Consider the following 21,817-nt stretch of genomic DNA (forward strand, 5'->3'; position numbering starts at 1 on the left):
TCCACAGTCCACTACCTCTAATGAAATACACCAACTTGTGCTTTCAGAGTTACATTGATAGATGTCCCATATTCCAATCCCAGAGGACACATCTGGTGCAAGTAAGGTCACCAGCCAATGAATGGGCCTCCCTATGTTGTCTCACTTCAAAGAAGTCAGGATGACTTGGCATCTTTCTTGTTGTTTTTTACTGTGTTCTATTTGGTGCCTCCATGGGCTTACAGGACTCACCATGATGTTTAGACACCACCACCCCCAACCTGGCCTTTTCCTTCTGGGCAATTCTTTCTTAGCTCTAGGGTTTAGCTCAAACATCAGTCCCTTCTGGCAGCCTGATTCAATTAATACCCTGGCTCTTTGCTTCCAAAGCATCCTGAATGAACATCTAACAGAAACATGTACTGCACTGCATTGTCATGGCCAACTGACATCTTTGTTGTCCCTCTGAGGTGCATGTTCTGTGAGGGTGGGGTTAGTATCTTATTTCATTCAGTGATCCAACCAACATGGTCTTCTACCTCTAACAACACATAGTAAGTGTTCAATAAATGCTGCATAATCAAATGAGGACCTTTACCCTCTAACATCCCTAGTGAAAAAACTTCAAATACGCTGTGTTGACCATAATCTTGCTATATGATCTAGATCAAAAACTAATCTTGATCAAGATCAACAATCAAATCTTCCCATGTTCCACTTTCTTCCGACCTCCTTAAGAAAAGGGAAAGTAGCAGAAACCGGTTTGGCTCAGTGGATAGAGCGTCGGCCTGTGGACTGAGAGGTCCCGGGTTCGATTCTGATCAGGGGCATGTACCTTGGTTGCAGGCACATCCCCAGTGGGGGGGGGGGGGTGCAAGAGTCAGCTGATCGATATTTCTAACTCTCTATCCCTCTCTCTTCCTCTCTGTAAAAAATCAATAAAATATTTTTTTTTAAAAAAAAGAGGGAAAGTTTAAAGGAAACAGAGAAGATATTTGGGAGAGTTATGTTACATTGTGCCAAATCTGAGTACAACTACTTCAATGAAAAGAAATCAGACATGAAAAAGAATGGGGTACTGATACATGCTACAAGTTGGGTAATATGTTAAATGAAAGAAACCAAACACTAAAGGACACATATTATAGGATTCCTTTTATATGAAATATCCAGAATAGGAAAATCCAGAGAGACAGAAAGCAGATTGACTAATGGTTGCCAGAGATAGGGGGTAAGGGTTGGGAATGGGGAGTTATTATTGTACATAAATAGCAAGAGACGTTCTCCATTGAGAAAAGTTTTGAAACTAGAGAAAAATGTTATTGCACTACATTGTGAATGAACTAAATAATACTGAATTGTATACTTTAAAATGGTTAATTGTATGTTATGTGAATTTTACCTTAATTTAAAAGTAAATAAATAAAAGGAAAGGATCCCCAGGACCTTGACTATGCTACTATGAGCTGTTGAGCATAGGGAGCCCACCCTATGCATCATCACAATCTCTAGTACCCAATACAGTGTCTGGGCAAGAGACAACACAATGCAACGCTAGGGCAAGAGAGACAAAACCTGCAGTTTGCTAGCCTACAATCTAACTATGCCCAAGGGATAGATTTCATGGATTTCCCCGATCCCCACCTTCCCAGAATGGCATTTTCAAGGATTCCCTTCTAGGATATAATCACCATAGCTGAGTGGAAACATTAGGCTAGGGAAGAACAGGGCCAAGAACAAAGTACTCTAAGTGCCCCAAGCTTAATACAGAATGTCTCAATAGGCTTAGAATCAATACAGCTGTCAGTTAGCTTGTGAAAAATCGTGCTCTTGGGATGAGGCACATTCCTTTGAGTCTGGCACACAGAAGGGAAAAGGGACTCCACCCAAGATGTTTCAAAAGGATGCATTTCTCTGAACCCTTTCTCCTCTTCTTCACTCCTTTGGCATGAGAAACCCCAGCCTAGTGTAGACATGCCAACTTTTTCAAAGGCAGTAGCTTATACTGCAACTTCAAGGCAACGGTCTCCATTTCTCTTTCTGGGAACCTTCCAGGAAATCAAGAGAACTCTTGTGCATCTGGGAGTGCAGTATAAGTCAATGTTAGGGAGTTAGGAAAAGCAACAAGAGTGATTATAGACCCTGGAGGCCAGGACATCTACATTGAACACCTAGTGGTTATCCACGGCTGACAAACCAGCACACTCATCCTTCCTCCCCCAACCCCATCGACATGAAAGCAGTGGACTCTGAGTTGCCATCATTGTTCAACAATTCTATGTTCCTCTTATTCTTTCTTGTCTTAGAGCAGGGGATGGGAAATATCAGCCCATGGGACATATAAGGCCCAAGAAATCATTTGGTCTGGCTCTGCCAAGGCATTATGGGTGAATTAATTAAATGGTTGACCAAATACAGCAGGCTAGTTTTTAAATTGATAATTTTGTATGGCCCAAGAATATTATAAGTATCCAAATGGCCCTTGGCAGGAAGAGGTTCCTCACCCCTGTCTTAGAGGCATAATAAAACAGTTTTTCTTTAATCTAGGCCCGTGGTCGGCAAGCTGCGGCTTCGAGGCCACATGCAGCACTTTGGCCCCTTGAGTGTGGCTCTTCCACAAAATACCACAGCCTGGGCAAGTCTATTTTGAAGAAATGGCGTTAGAAGAAGTTTAAATTTAAAAAATTTGGCTCTCAAAAGAAATTTCAATCATTGTAGCATTGATATTTGGCTCTGTTGACTAATGAGTTTGCCAATCACTAATCTAGGGGAACATAAAGGACTTATATCAAGGAATGAAGGGAGACTGTACAAGGCAGTTTGGAGGGTTCAATGTAGTCTCTCCCCACATTTGAAAAACAGATAAAGGCATGAGCTTTTATGAAGAAAACAATAACTTGGACTGTGTCACAGTTATGAATGGAGAATGTGGATATAGATAGCATTGGCTGCTTACAGTGTACCCCTATCCTGTCATTTATCAGCTATAAGAACTTGGCTAAACTACTTAACCTTTCTAAGCCTCAATTTTCTCATTATAAAGTGGAGAAATAAATTTTTAAGCTTGTTGGAGACATCTTCATTACAAGTCCTCCTAAATATTTCACTACATGCATTACAGAATGGGTATCACTTTCATTCACTGAAAGAACACTGTACTGACCACAAGATCATAATTTGTGTTGAAAGAATTAAATAATATTGTAATATTTCTAAAATGGGAATCCACAAATATATTTTCTGAGTCTTAATAATTCTCTAAAACTACGTTTTCTAATGTAAGATTTTTCAATTGGATGCCAGGTTTAAAATTCAAATATTAATATAGTCCAGATCACCAGCTCACTGCCTCATACTAAGTCCTGCTGGAAGATTTCAGTATCAAAGTTTTTAATGCCATTTGTGCAATGCAAGCATTGTCACCAGAGCTACTATTTTATAATGACCTTAGGCTGATAAAGAGTATGTGAGGGTGGGGAGCTGACATATGTAAATGCTGCTTTGAGTTAAAGATAGGCCCAATGATATCATCTCATACTGTACAAGTGGAAGCTTCAGGGGAGTGCCGTGGTTAAACAGAGAAATTAGTGGGAGAATTGAGTCATAACTCAGCATGAGGGAACAGTGATATGATAAAAGAACCTGTACCACTGTCATCCACTACAATTCACAGGATGAAGAGCTATTTGGTTTCAGTAAACATGGTCATCCATCACATTAAATAAATGATACTGATTTGAATTGTTTTGTATTGTACTTTTGTTTGCATTTACTTTATAAATTTCATTTAGTTTTAGAGTCGTTTAAACACTATAAGCATGGGAAGCTGAGACCTGATTGTGTGTAAAAACATACTAAAGAACAGCATGATTTTTAAAAATAACTTAAATCAACTCTAGGAGTCCATGAGAGAATACTTTTCCTTTAAATGGAAGCCACATCTTAGTCAGGTTGTGAAAACACAAAAGTCACCTAAAGTGTTTAGCATGGTGTGTACAATTGGTGATTAATACTAAATCTGATAGAATCCTGGTATTCCAGGTCCAGATAAGGTAGAGCAAGAGTGCTTCACCCTACTTCTCTCATTGAACAGAATGCATGGAGCAGCTATGTGAGTACTTTCAAAAGGAAACAGTGCTGAAACCAGTTTGGCTCAGTGGATAGAGCATCAGCCTGCAGACTGAAAGATCCCAGATTCGATTCTAGTCAAGGGCATGTAGCTTGGTTGCGGGCACATCCCTAGTAGAAAGTGTACAAGAGGCAGCTGATCGATGATTCTCTCTCATCGATGTTTCTAACTCTTTATCCCTCTCTCTTTCTATCTGAAAAAAAAAAAAAAAATCAATAAAATATATTTTTTTTTAAAAAGGAAATAGTGAGTTTATCACATTTTCCACCTGGTACCCCAGGAAAGTCAGAAGCCTCTAGCTCTACTTGGGGATCAAGAAAGCAAAAGCCTAAAAAGGACCAAGATAGCAGCATAGGTAAACACCTATACTTGCTGCCTCTCACAACCACATCAAAATTACAACTAAAAGACAGAACACCTATCATCTAAAACTGTGGGAAATCTGGCTGAGTAAATGCACTACAACTAAAGAGGTAAAGAAGAAAGTCCATTGAGACTGGTAGGAGGTGTGGAGGTGTGGGATGGGCTGGCATCCGGGTGTGCTGCTTTTTTAATCAGGATGGAGATACAGGCTCCTGCTTTGCTCTGAACTCCAGTTCCAGGAGAGACTCTGGGAGACCCAGACACATACAGGGAGAAACTGGACTGTCTGGCATCAGGATAGGAATGTGAGGGCAACTTTCTTTCAGGCAGAAGTGCTCACAGCATTCATTGTTCCTGTGCCTGGGGCCTCTCCAGTGCAGGGCTTACTGGCAGCCATCACTATTTGCTCCACCCTGATAATTCCTTGAGATTCTGCCCCACCCAATTTACAACCCAACCCAAGCTGTGTGCAGCAGCTTTTGCATATGAATGGCCTGTCCTTTCTCAGCCTAAAAACCTATCAAAAAGGCAGCAGCTGGGTCAGGGAGGCCCAAAACAATCAATCCAGTAGCAGCAGCCTTCCTTGCTACATAGCTGGGCCTCATCTGGGCACTTCCAAACCTGATATAAAGAAGAGGAATCTGCAGATATCTCTGTACCTCCTGCTGGGAAACCCCAGGCAGTGGCTGACTTTGCACCTCATTGGAGATACAAGAGCCATTGTTCCCAGTGGTGAGTGTGAGACCATACTGGATTATAACCCTTCACATCCATAAGTGACACACTTAAGTGACAGACTCGGTGAGCACCAAAGCCCCACTGAAGCAAGTCCTGTCCCATAATGGTATCTCCTGCATAGCAGCTCTTCCATTATAGACACAGTGGGTCCTCACAGCCAATTCCTGGAGGTCAATTCCTCCCAGTGACACCAACAGCAATTAACGGTTAACTACAACAAGACTGTGAACACAGCCCACAAAGGGGTACACCAAGAGTGTTCGCCTCAAGTAACTGGTGAGGCTGAGCCACTGGGCCCTATAGGACACCTTATAAACTCACACAAGGCCACTCTATAAACTCAAGGAGACTTAACAGCTCTATCCAATACATAGAAACAAACACAGGGAAGCAGTGAAATTTGGAGACAAAGCAATATAAGAAATGGATGAAAGCAAAATACTGGATATAGAGTTCAAAACCATAGTTATAAGATTACTCAAGAATCTTCTAGAAATCTCCGAGGAACTTAGTGAGACCTTCAAGGATCTTAGTAAAAATGCAAAAAAAAAAAAGGTCCAATCAGAAATTAAGCATACACTGACTGAAATAAAGAATAATATACAGAGATTCAATAGCAGACTAGAGGATCATAAGAATCAAGTCAAAGATTTGAAATATAAAGAAGCAAAAACAACCAAACAGAAGAGCAAAAAGAAAAAAGAATCCAAAAATATGAAGATAGTGTAAGGAGCCTCTGGGACAACTTTAAGCGTACCAACATTCAAATTATGGGGGTGCCAGAAGAAGAGAGAAAGCAAGATACTGAAAACTATTTGAAAAAATAATGTCAGAAAACTTTCCCCACCTGGTGAAAGAAATAGACTTACAAGTCCAGGAAGCAAAGAGAACCCCAAATCAGAGGAATCCAAAGAGGACCACATCAAGACACATCATAATTAAAATGCCAAGGGCAAGGGACAAAGAGAAGATCTTAAAAGCAGCAAGAGAAAAACAGTTATCTACAACAGAGTATCCTTACGACTGTCAGCTGATTTCTCAACAGAAACTATGTAGGCCAGAAGGGAGTGGCAAGAAATACTCTAAGCAATGAATAGCAAGAACCTACAGCCAAGATTACTCTACCCAGCAAAACTATCATTTAGAATTGAAGGTCAGATAAAGAATTTCACAGACAAGAAAAAGCTAAAGGAGTTCATCACCACCAAATCAGTGTTATATGAAATGCTGAAGGATATTCTTTAAGAGGAAGAAGAAAAAGGTAAAGATAAATATATATATATGTGTAAAACAAAGTGACAACAAATACATATCTATCAACAAGTGAATCTAAAAATCAAATTAATAAAAATCTGATGAACAGAACAAACTGGTGAATGTAATAGAATCAGGGGCATGGAAAGGGAGTGGACTGACAATTCTCAGGCAGAAGGGGATGCAGGATGCAGGAAGAGATTGGACAAAGAGCTTACACCTATGGACAAGGAAAGTGGGGATAGGAGGGGGGCGAGGGACTGGGGTGGAGTGGGAACCAGGTGGAGGAGAGCTATGGGATCGGGGGGGGGGGGGGGGAGGGGAAAGGGGCATCTGTAATAATCTGAACAATAAAGATTTTTTTTTTAAAGAAAGGGAAGGCCGGCCGAAACCGATTTAACTCAGTGGATAGAGCGTCAGTCTGTGGACTGAAAGGTCCCAGGTTCGATTCCAGTCAAGGGCATGTACATTGGTTGCGGGCACATCCCTGGTAGGGGGTGTGCAGGAGGCAGCTGGTCGATGTTTCTCTCTCATTGATTTTTCTAGCTCTCTGTCCCTCTCCCTTCCTCTCTGTAAAAAAATCAATAAATATATTTTTTTAAAAAGAAAAAGAAAGGGAAGGCCTAATTTTCAGAGAGAGTACATAAATTTTCCCAGATTTTTTTCCCTACATTCTCTCATAGAATCACATAGGAACTAAAACTCAGAGAGAAGAGAGTCTTTGTGACTGATGGAACTATGGCCTCAAGAAAATGGTGTGAACCTCCCAAAAACCACAAACTACCCAAACTCACCCAAAATGAAATAGATAACCCAAATAGTACTATAATTATTAAAGAAATATTATAGTTTAACATTTTCAAAAAAAAAAAAAAAGTAATCCACAATACTAGATGATTTTGCTGGCACATTGTACCAAATATTTAAAGAAGAAATAATACACTTCTAGATCATTTTTTCCTGAAAAATAGAAGAGAAGGGTATATTTTGTCTCAATGTTTTAAGTTATCATTACCCTGGTACCAAAACCAAAGACAGTACTCCCCCTTCAAAAGAAAAGAAAAGTAAACTGGAGACAAATAGCCCTCATGAACATAGATGTAAAATCTTCAAAATATACAGTCATGCGCCACATAATGACGTTTCAGTCACTGCCTACAAAATGGATGGTGCTTGACCCACATGCCGGGGGTCAAAGAACCATCCAGCTAAGACCTGAATTGCCTTCTCCCCAAAATGGAAAAAGAAAAGTAGAGCGCTCCCATTCTTCCATTCCCTCTCCCAGCCTCTCTCTTTCATCATTATCCCAGGGAGAAAATCTCACAAACTGTCAAGGATTTTGCAGACTGGAGAAAGGAAAGTTCAAGTCTCTATCCAGAAGACCCTCTGATTATCTCACTTAACTCTTTCATCAAACCCATGGAGTAGGTACTTGTTTAGGAATGTTTTGGCTACAAGGGACGAATAACCAACTCACAGCAGCATTAACAAGAAAGGTTTGTGTTTCCCAGATGAAACAAGGGCAGTTAATGCCTTGGTTTAGTTGTCCCATGATTTCAGGACCCTGAAGAGGTGTCTGCATATTTTCTTGGTATTAGAATGGCTGCCAAATCCTCAGTATTACCCAACAAATTTCCTTCCACCTGGAAAGCAGGGGACCACATACACAGAGAGGATTTTCCCCATCCACTGAATTCATATCAAGACAGAAGCAAGGAAAACCAAGATGGCGGCATAGGGTAGACACCTGAATGCAGCCTACCACAACAATTTTGAATTTAGAACTGGAAAACAGGGGAAACATCACCCTGAAGCACCGGACGGCTGACTGAGAGGAGGCTCTACCATCTGGGAAGGAGAGAGAAGGCACACTGAACCTCAGGAACTGTGAAGGTGTGGAGAACTGTGCGCGCGAAAAGGCGGCCACCCTACTTTGCTGCTGGCTTGCTTGTGGAGCTTGGAGAGGGTGGGCCAAGTTCGCTGATGGCTTACTCCCTGCACATGGAGAGGGCAGACAGCTAATGCCCGGCTGGCTTTCTTGTTCGAGAGGAAAACAGAACAACCCTATTGCTCTGATAGACGGCCCCAGACAAGGAGAGTCCAAACTGTCAGGCAGTGGGCAGAGATCTCTCAGAGGTGTGTGAAGCCAGCAGCCATTACTGAGGGACTCAGAAACCAGACCCTCATAAGGAGGGGCTGAATAAAGCTTGTCTACACCACTCCGAGACTCCGCCCCATCCAAGCAGAGCACAGAAGCCCTTCCAATGGCTAGCTTTCTTGTTCGCCGTGAAAAGGACTCTCCTAGAGAGGGACAGACAGCAATCCAAAGCTTGTCTGCATCTATACCAAAGAGGTGCACGCACCTGCAACCAATCTTGTGGGATTCACCAAAGCTTGGCTGTGCCACCCCGAAACTCTGCCCCATCCAAGCAGAATACAGAAACCCTCCTAGCTGAGACACTTTTGATCCTCATAGCCAATTGGCTTGGAGATCAATGCTTCCCAGTGATACCAACAACAAGCAAGGCTTAACTACAAGACTGCACACACATCCCACAAAGGGCTACACCAAGACTGTTCACCCCAGGTAACTGAGAGGCTGACCCACTGAACCATATAGGACACCTTAGCACACAAAGCCACCCTACCAACTCAGGGAAGCTGTGAAAATGCTGAGACAAGGAAACAGGTCACAAACAAAAGAAATGGAGGACAAGAAGCAACTGGATATAGAGTTCAAACTATGCTTATAAGGTTTTTCAAGAATTTCCTAGAAAAGGCCGATAAAATAAATGAGACCTATGAGGATATGAAAAGGGATCAACTAGAAATAAAGAATACATTGTCTGAAATAAAAAATATTATACAGAGTCCTAAAAACAGAATGGAAGATCACAAGAATCAAGTCAAAGATTTGGAACACAAAGAGCCAGAGGACACGCCTCCACAGAAGCAAGAAGATAAGAGAATCCAGAAAGTTGAAGATAGTGTAAGAAACCTCTGGGACAATTTCAAATGAACCAACATCAGAATTATGGGGGTCCCAGAAGAAGAGAGAGAACAAGATACTGAAAACATACTGAAAGAAATAGTGACAGAAAACTTCCCCCACGTGGGGAAAGAAATAGACTTACAAGTCCAAGAAGCCCACAGAACCCCAAACAAAAGGAATCCAAAGAGGACCACACCAAGACACATCATAATTAAAATTCCAAGAGCAAAAGACAAAGAGAGAATATTAAAAGCAGCAAGAGAAAAGCAGGTAGTTACCTATAAAGGAGCACCCATACGATTGTCAGCTGATTTCTCAACAGAAACCATGCAGGCCAGATGGGAATGGCAAGAAATAATCAAGGTGATGAATAGCAAGAACTTATAGCCAAAAATACTCTACTGAGCAAAGCTATCACTCAGAATCAAAGGCCAGATAAAGAGCTTCACAAATAAATAAAATTAAAAAAAAGCTAAAGGAGTTCATCACCACCAAACCCAAATTTTATGAATTGCTGAAAGGGGTTCTTTAGGAAGAGGAAGAAGATATAGATAAAACTTATGATCAACAAATACGTAACTATCAACAAGGGAAACTAAAAGCCAAGGGAATTAAAAAACCTGATGAACAATATTAATTGGTGAATATAATAGAATCAGAGGTATGGAAGGGGAGTGAACTGATGGTTCTTGGGAGAAAGGGGAGTGGGGGGTGCGGGAAGAGCCTAAACAAAAACTGTGCACCTATGGATGAGGACAATGGGGGGGTGGGGAAAGGGCAGAGGTGGGGTGGGAACCTGATGGAGGGGAGCAATGGAGGAGGGGGTGGAGGGAAATGAGGAACATTTATAATAATATGAACAATAAAGATTTTTTAAAAATAAAAAATAATAATAGAAAAAAGACAGAAGCAGGTATCAGATCAGAGAAACACTCCTTGTCCTCCTTCTCTTATCAAGTGGGGACATTTTCTAAAAGCACCCCAGAATTGGTCCCTTTCCATCTCATTGGCCAGAACTGATCACATGCTCACTCTGGGATCAGGAACTGAGCCCACCTCCCTTGAAATCAGAGGACATGAGACCCAAGCAAAATTGATATTCTGTTGGAAGAAAGGGAGGCAATAAATAGTGTCTACCATGGGATTGCCCTTATTCCTCCTTTTTACAGGTGAGAAAGCTGTGGCCTAGCAAACAAAGATAAGAGGCTTGCCCAAGGTTACCCAGTTGGGAAAGTGCTGAAGCCAGATTTCCATCCCCAAACAGAGCCAAGCCTGTGCTCTGAATCTCTGTTAGTGCCTCTGGGATGTGGTTGATGCTGTCATCAGCTCCTTTCCTCCCTGGAGCAGCCAGGAGGCCTCGTAGAGATCACACTGTTAAAGATGACCCAGGTCTCAGAAGAAAGAACAGAGCAAGAGTCCTGCTGCGGGTGTACCTACCAGCAGGAGAGCATGTCTGTGACAGCCCCATCTTCCTGTGCTTCTGCCTTCTCTGGCATCTCCCTACCAGCCTCCATCTTCCTCCTTGAAAAGGCCTTTTAGAGACTGTCAAGCATAGCCGGGTGAGGAAGCTGGGCTGGAAATCACCCCTCTGTCTCGCTCCCCAACCCTGCCACTCTGGGCCCCTCCCTGGCCCTGTTCTGTCTGCTCATCTGTTCCTGGCTGGTGTCCCCAAGGACCCTGACCCCCTCCCCAAATAACTCAAAAGCCACCATATGTGATCCTACTGCAAACATATTCTCCCTCAAGTGAGGGCTGCAGACTTATTTCAATGAGAAAATTAATTTGCAGATAATAAATGTTCCCTTCTTTCTCTGTGTTCCTAGTGGGCCTTGAAATTAGCAAGAACCAAATGTCACTTTAATTTCATTGTCGGGGCCAGCTGTAAGGGTGACATTACAGTGTTCCCAGAGACTGGGGTTCATTAGCCTGGGTTGGAGGTAGGCAGGCTGCGGACCAGTAGGGAAGGGAAGGGACACTCGCTAATCACAAGCAAGTCCCATGCGAAATCCTGTCATATTTATTTCTGGGCTGTTTCCTAAGAGGAGAGAATGAAATCTCTAAAAAGTTAAAGGAACTATCGTTTGGGGTGTGAGCATGAATAGATTTTTCAAGCCTTTAGTCATGTTCTCAACACACTGCTGTCCCTCCCTCCCCATTGCAGGAGGCCTGGTGGGGAAAGAGCATCTCGTTGTGCCTGAGTGATGGTCTCTCCGTTCCAAAAGAATTTCTGCAACATTATTGAGTGGGACAGGGAAGGATTAGCAAGTCCTCGGATTACTTGAGCAATAAAGATATACTGCCAGGGGTCTTTTCATTTGGAGCTCGGTCTTGGTCAATACCAGCCTCGTAAAGGCAAGTCGATAAATCCAGTATCAGAGGCAGTGAGGAGGTGTCAATGCCTGCTGCCGGCGACTTAGTTTATGGTGAATCAAGACCTCGGACGAAGCTTTAAATTTGCTGATGCTTTTTTCTGCGGGGTTTGTCGCTGCTCACCCAGCCAGATCGATTTGATGCGTCGTGCTGGGGAAGAGGAAAAGGTCTGTGGCTCTCAGAGTATTAGCAAGTTCATTTCACGCTGCTGCTGCTGCAGAGGCCAGGGGAAGGTTTACAGGAGCAGCATCCATCAAGCCAGCCGGTCACCCACGACATCTTCAGGCTTGGAGCAGAGGAGGGGCGGGAGGCTGGAAATTCATAGGAAGAATTATGATGGGGGGTGAGGGGTACAGGAAGTGAAAAGGGAAAAGGGCCTGGAGGCTCAGATGGCTCCCACGGCCAGGAGAGGAGCCAGATGTGGGAAGCAGCCTCATTCACTTCAGCCTTCAAGAGCTATTGGAGCAAAGGATATTTTTCTTCTCAGGGCGTCTGTGGCAGATAGATGGCAAAAATGGCCCTAATTCACCATCCCTCCCATACCATGGGCAGTGTGACTTGGTAGTTAGTTCTTCCCATCAAGGGGTTAGTCTCTTTGTCTCTCTTACTGTCTGTCCTTTGACTCGAGGCTGCCTTGTAACTTACAGAAGCAAAATAAGACATATGTAATACTTTAAACAATAAAGAATTAAAAATAAATAAATAAATGCCTTTATTTTTTTTAAAATGAATGCAGCAGTAGGAGTGATGGCACATCAGTTCTAAGCCTAAGCATCAAAGATATGCCCATCTCCCCCCCCCCCCTTTCTCTCTCTTTTCTTCTTCTCTCCCTCCCTCCCTCCATCATCATGAAAACAAGATCATGCAGCCTTCTGGAAGATGAGATAGCACCTGGAGAAGAGCTGAGTCTCCCCAACTGAGGTCATCTGAGACTAATCAGCCTCCAGCCAACCTACCAACTGACCGCAGATGCATACACAAGCCCAGCTGAGCGCAGCCCAGATCAGCAGAGGCAGCCAACTGATCCACTAATCTGTGAGCAATGTAAGTGGCTATTGTTTTAAATCAGTGAGGTTTGGGATATGGTGTTTATGTAGTATTATGTTTTAGTAAACGAAGCAATGCCCAGGGGAAATCACCCCAGGCCCTGCACCCCAATTCCTGATACTCTGAGGGCCAGCGTTCCAAATACCTGAAATGTGTACACCATACACATGCAAGAACAACAAAAACCCTACAAGGCCAGTCCATCCCTTCCCAAATAGACTGCCTGCAAAAGGCCACTCATGTTCACCCAATTCAACTTATTCTTAGGGGCAAGGTCACCTGATTTCCAAGACAACCAGCCCAGCTCCAGGAATCTGAACAATACCACTTTCTTCTGAAATGCATGGGCAATGCCCATCGGGCCTCCACCTACCTCCCTCTGCCTTTATGAGTCATTTAACCATATAAAAATCTGTGGCAGGGTCAGTCATTTCAGACTGAAATGAGACGGGGGAGGGTAATATATGCTAGTTTAGTTTTCTACTGCTATTTTAACAAATTACCACAAACGTAGTGTCTTAACACAAATGTATTAATTGACTGTTCTAGAGGTAACAAGTCTGATATGGGTCTCACTGAGCTGATATGAAGGTGCTCTAGGGAAGAGACTGTTCCTTGCCTTGGCAGCTACTAGAGGCTCCCTTATTCCTGGGCTCCCGGTCCCTTCCTCCACCTTCAGAGCCAGCAGCGATGGCTCTCTGACCTGCTCTCCTGCCTCCCTATTTCAGGCAATTACAGTGAACCCAATCAGACAATTCCAGACAACCTGCCATCTCAAAGTCCTTAACCTTAATCATATCTTCACACTCCCATTTGCATTATAAAGCAGCATAGTCATCATTTGCAAGGGGGGGGGGGGGGGCGGGGGTTGTTAGGACCTATGCATATTTGGAGGGGGCCATTATTCCACCTACCACAGTTTCACTGTGTTTCTGTATAACAAGGATTAAAAGACAGGAAGCTTTTCTTTTTTTCTGGGTATCTCCATAGATGGGCTTACCCCTTGAATCGATACAAAGGGCTGGGGCTAGAGAAGAAGGGAAGGATGGAAATAAACAGGTTAGTAGCATCCCATAACTCCCCCCACAGAGCTGCAGGGCATCCTGCCCTCTATGAGAAATACCACTGAACAATACCACCTTTTTCTGAACAAGAGGAAAGCAGGATCTGGCTCCCAATTCAAGGGCAGGGTTGTTTAGCCTTAGTACACAAGAACACAGCCCTTCATGGTGTCATACCCTGCACAGAGCTTCCCAAAGCTGGGTAACATCCTGGTGACAATTCCAAGGAGATCATTCAGGACCATGGCAGACTGCAACCAACAAGATTCTTTCCACCCCTTACACAACTTTTTGTGCAGAGATAGAGATCTAAAGAGATTCTGTCCACAAAGAGGTTACAAACTAGAGCAGGGACGTGGAGTATCCAGCCCGAAGGCCATATGGCCCACGGAATCATTTGTTCTGGCCCTGCCAAGGCATTAGGGGTGAGTTAATTAAATATAACAGGCTAGTTCTTAAGCTAATAATTTTGTATGGCTCTCAAATGATATTATAAATACCCAAATGGCCCTTGGCAGAAAAATAAGATTCCCCACCCCTGAACTAGAGAATTACACAAAACAGGAACATACATTACTAAGTTTCTAAAAAGAGAAAACATCATGAGAAACAAACACATAAAATATGATGGAAGTTCAGAGCACGAAGAGATGGGAAGTGCGCACAAGAGAGGTGAGAAAAAAGAAAAATCTGGGAAGCCTTTTTAGATGAATTGAAGGAAACGTTATGCATTTTATAGTTTAAGCTGGACTAGGCAGACTTCTTCTGCAGAGGGACAGGTAGTAAATATTTTAGGTTTTGTGTGTCATGTGGTCTCTGTTGCAACCATTCAGCTCTTCTGTTGCGAGGCAAAAGTACCCATAGATAGTATGTGTGTGAACATATCTGCATTCCAAAGAAAATTCAGTTACAAAAATAGGTGGTGAGTCAGATGTAGCCCACAGGTTGTATTGGTTGATCCCTGTTTTAAGCCACTCTGTAGGCATCCCTTGGAAGTTAGCATAACCATGAAAGGATTTATAATGTCATGCTTTGGTTAGGCTTTGGTGAGTGGATAGACAATCAAGAAAAAGGTTTAAAAAACAACACATACACACAATTTTTTTGAGATATTAAAGAGACGGAGGCTTTAAGCATTTCACCAAATAGAGGGTTTCAGATGGGGACAGTAGTTGAAATTTGGCTAGTTTTATTAGAGTTATTGTGTGGAGGGCCTTGTAGACAATAAAGATATTTACATGGAGGAGAATAGGGATTAGGAACACATTGATAGTTTCTGAGTTGGAAAATTATGGAATGCAAATATTTTTCTAATCACTAAGTAAGTTCAAAGATTAGCCTTTGGGCCAGATGGTGTGGCTCAGTGGTTTAGCATTGACCTATGAATCAGGAGGTCATGATTCCATTCCTGTGCAAGTGCACATGCCTGGATTGCAGCCTCAATCCCCAATGGGGGCCATGCAGGGGGTAGCTGACCGATGATTCTCTCTCATCATGATATATATATATATATCTCCCTCTTCCTTCCTCTCTAAAATCAATAAAAATATTTTAAATGTAAAAAAAGAAAAAAAGTATTAGCCTCTGGGGACATGTAAGCATGCAAAGCAGATATCCTGAAGATTAGCCCCACAGGATAAAAAAACGTGTCTCCAACCTGCAAGTTGCCATGATGCCGCCTATTTCCACACATAGTTGGAGCTGGTCTGCACCTCACACAGAGTGGGTCCCAGATTCCCAGAAGATTCTAGGTGCCCATTAGGGGATGGGCGTGACTGCCCTAAAGCATCAGGCATGTTTACCTGCCTGTCCTCTGCAAAGAGGACTCTTCCTCCATTTCCTCCCCTGATCTCTCTTCCTCCACCCCAAAGCTCTCCTGCTGCTGTGAACTGCATGTTGTAACAAATGAGTTACCAAAGGCTCCAACAAGCTGCTCATTGTTATCCCCAGCAGGAGAAAAGCAGCCACGACCTGGAGCTGGGACCTTGTTAGAGTTTGTAATGAGCTGACGGGAAAATATTTCTGCCTGATTAGAATCCCTAATGAGCTGCTGACTATGGTGAGCAGGGAAAGGCCAGCTTCCAGCTCTCTCCCCCAGCCCCTCCCACACTTCTCCCTGTTCCCAAACAAAGCCCTAGACAGGAAAGGGTTCTTGGCCAGCAGTTAAAACCATAAAGAACAAACACAAAGAAGCCCCAGAAATTCCTTGTCCATCACTCTCCTCCTTCTTCCTCAGAGGACATCTCCATCTTGTTCATTTTTCCATGCACATGCACTGTGGCTACCTGCTAACATCCTAATGATGCCACCAGGACCTAGCCATAATTGGTCACAGGTGTCCTGTGGGTCCTGGTGAGGTCCTCAGTCAGAGAGAGATGGGAAGATGGGAGAACACAGGGTCTGATCAGCCATTGGAAACACTCGACCACAAGCCAAATTCCCATAGCGACCAGTAAGAGCAACATCTCCTATTTTACTCAGGTTCGATTTAAATAATAGTTTGACATCCCCATTTTCTTCCAGTTAGCTGGTTTCAGAAAACATCTGGGTTCATTCCAGAGTGAATTGATTCACCACAATGATGACTTTTAGAAGGAAAATGAAAACTCACAATATATTTTGGGGGTAGTTCATGGTTTAATAAAAACAATATTTGGGTTCAGTTTGTGATTTGGGTTGTGTCCAAGTCCCTGTGTCAAAGGGACTTGAGATTGTTTAAAGCCTGAGAGATTTCCATGTGGTCCTGGGTTATGAATTCATGGTGATTAGAAACAAAGGTATTCTAGGATTTGATCAAAGGCCCCTGTGGTGCCAGTGGGTTCTATCTATGGGACACAGTCCAGTCTGTACCTCTGCCCAGCGGGGGCAGCTCCCACTTCATTCCTAAAGGATCCCCACTACTACCAAGGAGTCCCCTTGTCATGCCTCCCACAAAAGAAAGCTTCTACTCTAAGCTTCTAATCACAAAACATTAGACTTTTTAGCTCCCACCGAGCAAATGACACCAGAGCAGTGGTTCTGAGCTTTGGCTGTATGTTGAGCTTTGGCTGTTGTTATCATCTGGGAATCTTTTTAAAATGCCAATGCCAGGGTCCACCACAGAGATTCTGATTTAATTGGTCTGGGGTGTGGCTTGGGTACCAGGATTGTCAAGTGTACAGCTAGAACTGAGAACCACTGGTCTATAGCAATGCTTCTCAAACTCCAATATGCACCTGAGCAGCCTGGGACCTTGCTAGAATATAGATTCTGACTCCATAGGTCTGAGATGGGGCTCAGAGTTGGCATTTCTAAAAGCTACTGGTCTTGGAGCACTTAGAGCAGAAAATATATAACATACCATCCCAAAGTACTGCCACACTTGTTAGGCACCATAATTGCCAGGACTCTGTCACTGTGATCAACATAAATCCAATCAAATTGGAATAATCAAAATAAGGAATTTATTGGTACAAATAAATGGAAAGTATAAGGGTGGGGATGGCTTTAGGCATGGCCACATCCAAGAGTTCAAATTATGTCACTGAGACCTTCTGTTTCTCTTACTTTTCCTTGAGTTTGCTCCATTTGCAGGCAGGTTCTCTCCAGGCTTACCTCATTCAAACAGCCTGCACTCTCCCTCTCCCACACCCCCATCGTGCATACTGGTCCCTGAGAATGACTCATAAGCCCCAGCTTGGGTCATATGCCCACTGATGGGCAGAAATGGGCAGAGCTCCATGGGTAATAAATAGCCTAACCTGAAACACAGGTATGAGGGCACAAGAGTTTTCCAAAGGAAAGGATGCAGAACAAACCACTAAGGTGCTGATGTCCCCCATGAGGAACACACCCTATGTGCCTGAAGCTCTTCAGACTTCCTCTACCACCTCCCTTCTCTGGCCATGAGCTCTCACCACCATTACTCTTTGCTCCTCACAGTGGGATATATACCATATATATCCCACTGTGAGGAGCAAATATTTATATTTACTTCTCCCCACTACACAGCAATCTGTCACTATGGGCTCACTCCAATCCACTGCTAACATCCTGGGCTAGCAGAAACCAGGAAAGATGTCCTTAAACTCCAGTTTCCTCCATCTCTTTTGACTTCCAGGACCAGGGGAAGAAGAAGACCAAAGTACCTACCTCTGAACAGGAGCCTGGACTCAAATGCAGCTCAAAGAGCACTTTCCCTTCCTGGACAAGATATGCTAAAGGAAACATGGCTCTCAAATCATTTTTCAGATAAAATCCAGAATGCCAGTTAAATGTGAATTTCAGATAAATGACTGATTTTGGAGGATAAGTGTGTCCCATGTGTTATTCTAATTTGTTGAATTTCAGAAAATGAAATATTTTAGTATAAGTATATATGACTGTTTCAAAAAAAAAAAAAGTTCATTTATCTGAAATTCATATTTAACTGATTATGCTGCACTTTCACTTGGTAAGTGCTGCAACTCTAAAAAGTCCCAGAGATCTCTGCAGCCAACCTCCGAAGCCAGGGAAGGGAAAGGAAGAGGAACCCCGAAGTCCAGGCTGTTCAAGAGCTCTGGCTAGAGGCAAAACAGCACCCACCCATCCTGCCCCACCCCACTTCACCCCGCCCCACCACCAAAAGTGAGAACTGTCTTTGCCTTGCATACACTTGTGTTAGGAGTTAGCACGGTTCTTATTTCGTGCTGCAGACAAGAGCTGGGCTTCCAAAGGTCTTCCAGCCCTCCCACCACTTTGTTTCTGTATCCACCAGGAAGCCACAGAAATAGAGGGGCTAATCACTAATTAACTCAGTGTTGGGGTGGGTTTGTTTTGTTTCACACCAAATCCAAATCACTGCTCCCCCAGCCCAGGGCAACTTTACTCTCTGGACCTCAGCACCCTCAAACCATCCAATAGCTAGCAGCAAGAATGTCCTGAGCCCAGATCCAGAGGCAAGGCGGAAAAACATTGAGATGAGAAAAGGCAAGCCACCAAAAACTAACCATTTCATCCTCCTTCACGATCTTCCAGCCATAAAGTGTCAGTGATGGAAGGTATCTCGGGGCACGTCCAGTATTTTCACAGCAGCATCTTTGCCAGAAGCATTATTGCCACAAGCATCTTGATCCCATAATAAATTGGCTGTAAGAAAATTTTTCTATAAAAACAATTTTTAAAAAGATACAATCATGCTTGATATTTGGGGTAGGGTGTTTTCTGTGGGGCCCAAAGCAAAAATTGTGAGGCTTTGGAGCATTCAGTCCCTTTCTCCACCTACCCCTTTTCTTTTCTTTTCTTTTCTTTTTCTTTTTTTCTTTTTCTTTTTTAATTTTTTTAAATATATTTTATTGATTTTTTTACAGAGAGGAAGAGAGAGGGACAGAGAGTTAGAAACATCTAGCGATGTGCCCGCAACCAAGGTACATGCCCTTGACCGGAAATGAACCTGGGACCTCTCAGTCCGCAGGCCAATGCTCTATCCACTGAGCCAAACCGGTTTCGGCCTCCCATCCCTTTTCTAACAGCCCTACCCTCTCTCCTTCTACCCAACTCTCTCTGTACACACACACACACACACACACACACACACACACTCATACCTCCATATCATTCCTGATACCACTCCATCATGTACAAAAGTGGATAAGGGGTAACATGTTATCCTTCAAGAACATTTACCATTTTAAGTGATGGAGAAGGTAACACTAAAACAAAGAAATAGTTGTTCTCCACCTTAGAGTGTCTCAGTCAGTTGTGAGGTATTTTCTTCCTATTAATAGTGAGAATGCTAAAATTTGTGAATTAGCTACTTTTCAGAAAATTAGAGTAAATTCAATATCTCCCCTAAAATAACACCACAGTCACTTGAATCTGATTTGTGTTCTTGAGTAGAAGACAAGATGACGTGACAGCTGGCTCCATGGCACCTGAATAACTCACAACACATTTCAAATGAAGCACAATCAAAGTTAATCATCAGCACTGGTGTATTCTTCGTAATTGTGTCATTTACCAATTATTTCACTTTGCTTTCTCCCACCCAATTTTTTTTAGACTTTATCAAAACCTGAGCATCCCCAGGGAACATATTCCCTGGTATGGGAATATCAACCATCATGAGGGCAGCAGCTGGGGAGAAATGCTTTAAAGAAACTGCAGGCACAGAGGGCACTTTGCCAAGACACATAGAAGTGCTGACAGCTTGTAAGGTGCTTCCCATCTTCATTCAAGATCTCCAAACCCTGCTTCCTCCATGAACTCTACCCTCACCAGTGAGAGAACTCTCCCATCCATGCCAGGGCCAGGTAGGCCACCTGCCTTAGTCTGCTCAGCTTCCATATAAAATACCATAGACTGAATGGCTTAAACAATAGATGCTCATAGTTCTAGAGTCAAAAATACAAGATCAAGGTGCCAGCAAATTGGATTCCTCTGAGCGCTCTCTTCCTATCTTATAGGAGGCCACCTTCTTCCTATGTCCATATGGCTTTCCTTGGTGTGTGCAAGCTTCCTCTTCTTATAAAGCCACCAGTCATGTCATGAGGGCCCTGTCCTCATGATCTATCTAACCCTAATTACCTCCCAAAGGCTCCATCTCTAAACACCATCACATTGGGGATTAGGGCTTCAATATATAAAATTTTTGTGGGGGGTGGGGACAGGAACATTCAGTCCATAATGGCAATGATCAATATATGAAACTGATCCTCAGGTAACTGACCCAAAAACTGAAAAGTTCACCCATCCATTCATTCATTCATCCATTCATCAAATTGTTAAGGATTAGTACCTACCATATATCAGTGCTCTGCTTTGGAATCCAAGTGTTGATTTTAGTAAATCTAATTCCTGCCTTCATAAGGATTATAGTCTTCAAGATTGACAACCATAATCTGTGGAGAAAAGAGCACCAGCTATGAGTGTAGGTCTCCAGAGAGTTCATTCATTCATTTATTCAACAAACATTTAGAGAGTTTATGTGCGGAGAAATCAGACATGACCTTGTCCTCAAAGAGCTCACAGTTCAGGAGGTAGAGGTAGATTGTAAATACAACATGGTATGTTCTATAAAGTTAAGTCATGATGTATGTGCATGTAACATTTGTAGATGTAATTATACAGAGGGGAGAGAGAGAGAGAGAGAGAGAGAGAGAGAGAGAGAGAGAGAGATCAGATAAATATCACAGTGGTTCATCCGCCATTCCTCTCAAAGAGCAATGCTCCAGTGCTGGCATTAGATAGGAAAGTGAGTCTAGTATATCTCCAGATTGTTTACTTCCCAATACCTCGAGTGGTTTGATCATTGCTCACCTCACTGACATGCATTTATTATTACAAACACACATTTTTCTTCACTTAAGGTTCCTAAATTCAAATCAACTACTTCATGTGGTCATCAGCCAAAGAAGTGGGCTCAGTTCCATCACAGGCTAGGTTGAACTTATGAACTAGAATACACTTGTGGATGAGATTAGACAGTTCATCATCTAAACCAGGACACCAATGAGAGTGAAATGAGGTGATAGTGATAATTACACCAGAAGAAGAGGCATAAACTGAGACCATTCTGGGCAAGCTGGGCATATGGCATCTCTATTTACAGGTGACTTAAGGGATTTTTATTTATTTATCTGAAAAGAGATTTTTAAATAATATATTTGTTGCATAGGCATTAAAATACAAGAATCTTTTCTAGTATTAATTTTACTTATTTTAAAATACAGGGTGGGGCAAAAGTAGGTTTAGTTGTTTGTGTGAAAAATAATACAATAAGTAATGTATACTAATAAAAGCCTAGGTGGCCCTTGCGTCTTGCACCCTCACATCATCATAAGATGGCCACCCCCATGTCGTCACAAGATGGCAGGCAGGAAAGGGCAGTTGTGGGCAATCAGGCAAGCAGGGGAGGGCAGTTGCAGG

At 42.9% G+C, this 21,817-nt stretch overlaps 1 long non-coding RNA gene across 1 annotated transcript in view; it reads right to left on the reverse strand.

The window, feature by feature from the left end:
* LOC311626508 overlaps positions 1–20,845 on the reverse strand; it is a 36,098-nt gene extending 15,253 nt beyond the window's left edge. The window contains exons 1-2 of the long non-coding RNA XR_014795703.1: positions 20,692–20,845; positions 18,901–19,039 (exon numbers count right to left, since the gene is read on the reverse strand). This is a non-coding gene — a long non-coding RNA (uncharacterized lncRNA). The remainder of the gene's footprint in view (positions 1–18,900; positions 19,040–20,691) is intronic.
* Positions 20,846–21,817: the final 972 nt, after the last annotated feature.

This window comes from Pipistrellus hanaki, assembly GCF_964339955.1.
Source record: "Pipistrellus hanaki genome assembly, chromosome: 1".
NCBI classification, from domain to species: domain Eukaryota; kingdom Metazoa; phylum Chordata; class Mammalia; order Chiroptera; family Vespertilionidae; genus Pipistrellus; species Pipistrellus hanaki.